Raw genomic sequence first — 7276 nt, forward strand, 5'->3', positions numbered from 1 at the left:
TATAAAAGCGTTGTATATTAAAAAGTTTTTTTTATATTATTTATTTTTCATATATTTTTTTGTAAAAACCAATTTTTATCAGAAATTAGAAAAGCAAGGCACAAGGAATGCAGACCAAAAGAAAGGTTGTTGTTGTTGTTGTAGCGGCTACAACAACCCCGCCCAGATCGGTTGGTATCTCAGTCGTTGTCGTCAAGTTCCACTAACGGCAACCCTAGGAAGCGTGCAGCTTCTGCGGGGTTTGCCCATAGGGACAAGGCCGTTAGGGATGTCGGGTTTGCCGGGCATGCGAAGAGATGTGTCGAGTCATGTGGGGTCTCTCCGCATGCCGGACATTCGTTCGGCACATCCTCATTCAGCCTTCTCAAGTAGGAGTTTAACCTGCTGCAGTAGCCGGAGCGAAGTTGTGCGAGTGTAGTGCGTGTCTCCCGAGGCAGATGAAGCTCCGTCTCGTCTATGTCCGGGGGTGGTGTGCCTGGAACGGCATTCACAGGTCTAGAGTCTACATAACTCGAGACTGAGTCCCTGTGAATGCCGTTAAGGGCCTGTCTGTAAGCTGTCGGGTCCAGAGGTTGCTTAATGAACCTCTGGACTTCGTCCGTTAGTTCATATAGATGCCTCCTGACGTGCCTAGGCGAGGGCTCCTCTGCAAGCAGCTGTCTGCTTGGGTGGCCACTTCTGTGGCTCCCGATCAGGAACTGCTTGCAGAGCATTATATTATGCTCCTTTACCGGGAGCATTTGCGCCTCGCCGTGCAGGTGGTGTTCAGGCGACATCAAGAGGCATCCCGTCGCTGTCCTGAGTGCGGTGTTTTGTACAGTCTGTAGCTTCGTCCACTGCGTCCTACTAGTCCCTGGCGACCACACTGGCGCTGCGTAGTTCAAAACCGGCCGGCCTATTGCCTTGTATGTTGCCAGCAACGTTTCTTTGTCTTTGCCCCAAGTACTGCCGGCTAGCGACTTGAGGACCTTGTTGCGGCTCTGTACTTTATTGACAATAGCGGTTGAGTGCACAGAGAAGGAGAGCAGGCTGTCGAATGTTACTCCGAGTATTTTGGGGTTATTCACCGTCGGAATTGGTGTGTCATCGACGTGAATCCCCAGCGGTAGCCTGACCTCCTTCGTCCAGGTTGTGAACAGGGTCGCGGAGGATTTCGTAGGGGAGAGGGCTAGACACTTTGCAGTGAAGAAGCGAGAAAGTTCGGAGAGATAGCCGTTTACTTTCGAACACAGGTCATCAATTCCATTCCCAGTCGCCATAATCGAGCAATCGTCGGCATAGGAGACAATCGAGACTCCCTCTGGTGGTTGAGGGAGTTTTGAAATATAAAAGTTAAACAGTAGCGGGGAAAGGACACCACCCTGAGGAACCCCCTGTTTTATTTTTCGCTGCTTACTCGTTTTGTCTCTAAACATAACCGACGAATGTCGACCACTTAGATAATTTGCCGACCACCGTTTGAGCCTCTGTGGGAGAGAGGAGGCCTCTATATCTTCTAGTAGCGTGGAATGGCAGACGGTGTCAAACGCCTTTGACAAGTCCAACGCTACTAGAATCGTTCTCTCACAGGGACGGTTACGGTTAAGGCCACGAGTTATCTGAGTGTTTATGGCGTTAAGTGCTGTTGTTGTACTGTGCACTTTGCGGAAACCATGCTGATGCTTCGCTGGGGTCAGGTGATTTGTGAAGTACGGGAGTAGCAAGGCCTCGAGTGTCTTCGCTACCGGGGAAAGGAGTGTAATCGGACGATACGAATCTCCTTTGTTGGCAGGTTTCCCCGGTTTGAGCAGTGGGACCACTCTCCCCACCTTCCAGATGTCTGGGATGATGAGAGTGGCCATTGACAGATTGAGGACCTCCGTTAGGTACGCTACCCCCGCAGGACCCAAATTTTTCAGCATCAGCATGCATATTCCGTCGGGACCCATGGCTTTGGAGGCTTTCGCCTTCCCGATGGCCACCTGAACTTCACCGCAAGTGAAAGCAAGGGGGGCACAAGTTGTTGGCAGTTTGTGCAGCCTTCTGGTCTCTCGACGCTTGGCTTTGTCCACCGGAGGATGCAGTATGAACTGCCGGCTAAAAAAGCTCGCGCAACGCTCCGGGTCCGACGAAGCATGGTCGCCGAAGGAAATTTCGACTCTGTCGTCGTGCTTCGTCGGATTAGACAATGACCTCACGGTTGACCAAAGCTTGCTCACACCAGAGGTGAAGTTACAAGTCTTCAGATGCTCCTCCCACTTCTTTCGCTTATGTACGTTTACAAGTTGCCGAATCTCCGCGTTGAGATCCCTGATACGGGGATCTCCGGGATCGGCCTGACGAAGGCTATCACGCTCATTGGCTAAAACAGCCGCTTCGGCAGGGAAGTTTGGACGTGGGTCCGATATACACCCTGCCGGTATGAAGCGAGCTGCAGCAGCAGTGATAGCCCTGCGGAACTTACGTTCACCGAGGTGGACGTCGGTTGGTGTGGGGAGCGATGTGAAGGTATTTTCAGTAAACTCCGCGTAACCTTTCCAATCAGCTTTAGAAAAGTTGTTATAGGTCCGGTGTTTGGCGGAGGCAAAGTCGGTTGGTTTATCAATCGAGATGACTATGGGTAGATGGGCTGATGCTAGAGTCAGCATAGGTCGCCACGTTATGCTGTTTATCAGACCAGCGCTGACTATTGTGATGTCTGGCGAGCTACTGCAGTTACCCATAATCCTGGTGGGTGCGTCGTTGTTCATTGTGCAGAATGTCGAATCGTCTATCTGCTCAGCCAAGTCTGTTCCCCTACGATCGTTTGACAGGCTTGAGTGCCAAAGATCGTGGTGCGCATTGAAGTCACCTACTACCATACGGTTTTCACCTCTGAGGAGCGCACCTATATCAGGGTGATATCCTGCCGGGCAGCAGGTGACAGGGGGTATGTATATGTTGAATATTTCGAGCTCGACATCGCCTGACCGGATAGCGATGCCCTGACATTCTAGGGTGGTATCCCTGCGGTCGATGTCTGCTTCGATAAGACGATACTGCACGGTGTGGTGCGTGATGAACGCTAGGCCACCACCATTATCTCGCTCGCGATCTCGATGGTGCACGTTGTACCCGGCGCAATTCAACAAAGTTGAATTGCTGTGCAACTTCGTCTCTCGGACCGCAGCTATTAATATACCATGCCGACACATGAAGACGGTTATCTCCTCAATCTTGCTCTGTAGCCCGTTACAGTTGAATTGAAGGAGCTTCATGTGGTTCGGGTGACGTGTCGTGATGTGGGGTGTGAGTGAGGTGTATGTTCTTGCCGCCGTTGGCTGTGTGTGCTGCTGAGGTGATTGCCGCCCTGTGGTGGTGGTGGGGGGCGTCGCAATTGGCGTCTGCGACCGAGCAGCGCAACACGGGCCCTCGAAGTTCCCCGTCCAATCTCGCGTGGTACGCAGACCTGAGCATGCCCTAAAGTGGCACCAGCCAAGGCAGGTGTTGCACTTGACTGATGTCACATTACGGAATATCCTGGTCTGACATACCGTGCAGATTGTAGGGGGAACCAGGAGTTGTTAGCGGCGGCGCGTGCGTGGTGGTGCGGTTGTGTGTGTTATGCGGTCTGTAGTGGCTATGGTACGGTCTGTGGTGTTATTTTGTTGTTGTGTTGTGGTGACTGTGTGTGGCTGCTGTGTGAGTGTGTGGGGCTGCACGGGCGGACTATGGTTAGCCGTGGAGGCTGCTCTATTTGAGCAACAGGGGGCCACGTACGACGTGGTCCACTGTCTGTGTGTCCGTAGTCCCGAGCAGACCCTGAGGTGACTCCACCCCTCACAGGCAATACACCTGACTGAGGTGGAGTTGTGGTGTACACAGCAGGTGTATGTTTCTGGCCCAGGGTTTGACTCGATGCCAGCCCTGAGTAGGAGAATGCGTAGTGAATGTAGCCCTATGGACGGACAACTTCTAAGATACTTCGCTGACCTAAACGGGGTTAGATCGCCGAAACAACAGCCCTTGGTCGGGTGAAACCCGAGTCATTCCGGTACGTAGAACCGGCTGTCGTGGGAATACCAAAAGAAAGGTGTATTAATTTGCTTTAAAACTATATATTAACTTTACAAACGCTTTACTAGTTTTTGGGATATTACGGTTTTTCAAAAAGCAAATTTCGATCTTTGACCTTCGATATCTCGCTTAATTTTAATTTCTGCAAGTAAATTTTAGGACCGTTATAATCAGCTCAAAAAGCTCTATCGACTCCTATTTTTAGTTTTTTTCTAGCGAAACGGTGGGTATTCTTTACTTGTTCCGATAAAATAAAATAAAAGTGTAAACTATTAGGTAGTGCTTTGTCCATTTATATATATGAAAGTATGAAACAAATGCACGCTTTGATAAGGAAATCAAGTGGAACGACTTAAGAAATTTTAACAACAAATAACTTATAAACAATTATATTGTTTATATTTTTTAGATACACATGTTTTAGAGGATACCTCCCTTAACATCCTGACCAAGTTTTATTTGTTAACTCCACTTGGTTTTCTAAAACAAAAGGTGCGGCTGAATACTAAAGCCCACCCAAAAAAAAGCCGACTTCAATTCTCATACATGCCGATTCTGGGGGGTCCCTGGGAGTTTTTTTTCTCCCCTTTCCTCCTATCATGAATAAAAATTTCCTGCGGATTTTTTATATTAAATGGCGGAGTTGAGCTATCAAAAAGTGTCAAACAGCTCTTTCGAAGTTCGAATTTCCTCTTTCAAAATTTTTGGGGACAATGCTACACCCTGGGAGCTAATTAAACTGTGAGACAAATGGTAGGGGTCAGTGATCGGGAAGGGTTCCAACTACCGGGGAAAGTTATATCGGTAAAAAAGAAGTTATACGTGTCCCGGCGTTTCGCTGGGTCATATAGGGGAAATTGTCACCTTTGGTGGTCTTTTTTTTGACATAACTCGAGAACCACTAGTCCGATTTTGCTCAAACAAATTTAAAAATTACAATTCCTTTAATCTGTTCATATAACGTTTTTCTATATAATCAACAGTTTTGCCGGTAAAAATAAATGTATGAAGAAAAAAAATATTTTTTGCCTAAAATATTAAATTTTTTTATTTTTTAAATTCATAAAACATCCAAAACAAAAAAAAAGGCAAGTCGTATTACTTTCACGCAAAGTCACAACCTTTAAGCAAAATGGGACATAGATCATGAAAATCGAAGGACGCGTTTCGCTTTTATTCACAATTAAGTGAAGGTATCTCATTTTGACAAGAATATTGATTTTATGTTTCAATGAAATTGGATAATATTTATTATATATTATTTATTATTAACACGTAAAATTAAAAATTATTACAGGTAATTATTAGGTTATTACATAGATACATAGGTTATAAGAATCGATGAACGCAAAACTTATTTTCGTTTGTTTGCGCCCTTTACTTTCTTGCGTGGTGGTCCGGTGACTTTGACATTAGGCTCCAACTTGTTGCCTTCTTTCAAAAGCTGGGCAAGTTTTTCTGCTTCACGTTGAGAAAGGTTTAATTCTGCAACAATCTTGTCCATTCTTGCTTGTGATATTCGATGTGTGTTCGATGGGCCGGCTTCTGGTGTTGGTTTATAGGTGAAATCCGATTGATCCATTGTTTCAATAGAAAAAGAAGTTTCTCTGTTAGGACTTGGAAGCGGTGGAATTGGTATTTCATCCGAATGCGGTAGAGGTATTTGTGCACTTTTAACAGATATGTAAACTCTTCGTTTATGGCCTTTACGATTTACTCCACATATTTTGTTTGCGCAAGCGTAACAGTTGTCGGAATTGTGCTCTCCTGGATCAGTCCAAATCATTGGTACACCAAAACGAAGTGAACTGCGTTTCCCTTGGATCCACATGTTAATACCATTGTAGCACGTTTTACAAATTTTGTCTGGGACCCACGAAACGCCGCGAATTTTTTCGGAATCAAAATAAAGTGTAAAAGCGAGCTCCACTTGCTCAGTGAGCAATGCAGTATTTGTTGAAAAAGCTCTTGTGCCACAAACGTAACAAAATAAATTGATATTTTCTGGACAATTTGCACTCATTTCGGTTTTATACTTCTATTACTTTTTCGTCACTTTAAAAAAATCGTACTTTACGCGTTCGGAGACACTTGTTAAATGACAAAAATCGATCAATGAACACCTATAAATACTACGTAAGTTTCAATATTTTACTGAGAGGTACTTATGAATTGGCGCATCTTTTAAGGGTGGCTATATACCTGATTCGTGTGCGTTTTAAATTTTTCGAAACGTTCTAAAACATGACCACTCATAAATGTAGGTGCAATTTGTGTAAAAAAATCATGCAGGTAGCCAACGGAAAAAACCCAAATAATTAAAAAAGTGCACTTTCCTTTTTTCCTTTTAATTGTCCACGAACATTTATGACCGTTTTTTAGTTTGTTACCGCTACCATAAAAATCAAATAACCTTTTGTTTATTACTTTTTTTTTATTCTGACAATCATAAAAAAAAGTCAGCAATGTTTTTTCCAAGGAATTTTGAGCATATCTCGAGCAAATTTTTGAAAATCATACCTTTACTTAATTTTGAATAAAAGCGAAACGCATACATTGATTTTCATGATGTATGTCTCATTTTGTTCATAGGTTATGTGAATTTACGTGACACTTTTTTCCGTTTTGGATTTTTTATGAATTAAAAAAAAATAAATTTAATTTTTAGGCAAAAATAATTTTTTTTTCTTCATACATTTATTTTTACCGGCAAAACTGTTGAGTATATAGAAAAACGTTATATTAACAGATTAAAGGAATTGTAATTTTTAATTTTTTTAAATGTGTTTAAGGAAAATCGGACTAGTGGTTCTCGAGTTATGTCAAAAAAAAAAGACCACCAAAGGTGACAATTTCCCCTATATGATAGTTACTAACTTCAAATCGATATATCTCGATTCCTAGATGTGACCCAGCGAAACGCTGGGCCACGTATAACTTGTTTTTGACCGATATAACATTTCCCGTTGGTTTCATCCCATCCCGATTTTGACTGTCGCATAGTGTTATTGGAGGATTTATTTCTCGGGAGAAACATATTCCCGGAGAAGACACTCCCCGGTAGTATTTAGATTTGGATGGATATAAAAATATATATATATATATTTCATGATTCAATGATCGGATCTAAACCAGATTAGCATAGGAACACCTCTGAGACACTACCTTTCCGATAAAAATCATCGAAATCGGCTGACGTGGTCCAAAGTTATGCGGTAGCATACATAAAAAAAATAAAAAT

The sequence above is a fragment of the Rhagoletis pomonella genome, unplaced genomic scaffold, assembly GCF_013731165.1.
Source record: "Rhagoletis pomonella isolate Grant_MI unplaced genomic scaffold, Rhpom_1.0 Rhpom_scaffold_00003, whole genome shotgun sequence".
Taxonomy (NCBI): domain Eukaryota; kingdom Metazoa; phylum Arthropoda; class Insecta; order Diptera; family Tephritidae; genus Rhagoletis; species Rhagoletis pomonella.